We start from the raw sequence: 202 nt of genomic DNA on the forward strand, positions 1-202 counted from the left end.
CAGCCCGGCGGCCGCCCGTCCCTTACCAGGGCATGGGTGTCATTGCGCATGAGTGCCCGGTTGTAGTTGATCTCCCGCTGCAGGATGATGAGCAGGAAGAGCAAGCCCAGCAGGACGTAGCCCAGGTTGCTGAGGATGTTGTTGAAGGCGCTGCGAGGGCACAGTCCGGCCCGTGGGTGCTGCGGGGCCCTCTCCTCCCTCC

Source organism: Egretta garzetta, unplaced genomic scaffold (genome assembly GCF_000687185.1).
Source record: "Egretta garzetta isolate BGI_Z169 unplaced genomic scaffold, ASM68718v1 scaffold134, whole genome shotgun sequence".
Taxonomy (NCBI): domain Eukaryota; kingdom Metazoa; phylum Chordata; class Aves; order Pelecaniformes; family Ardeidae; genus Egretta; species Egretta garzetta.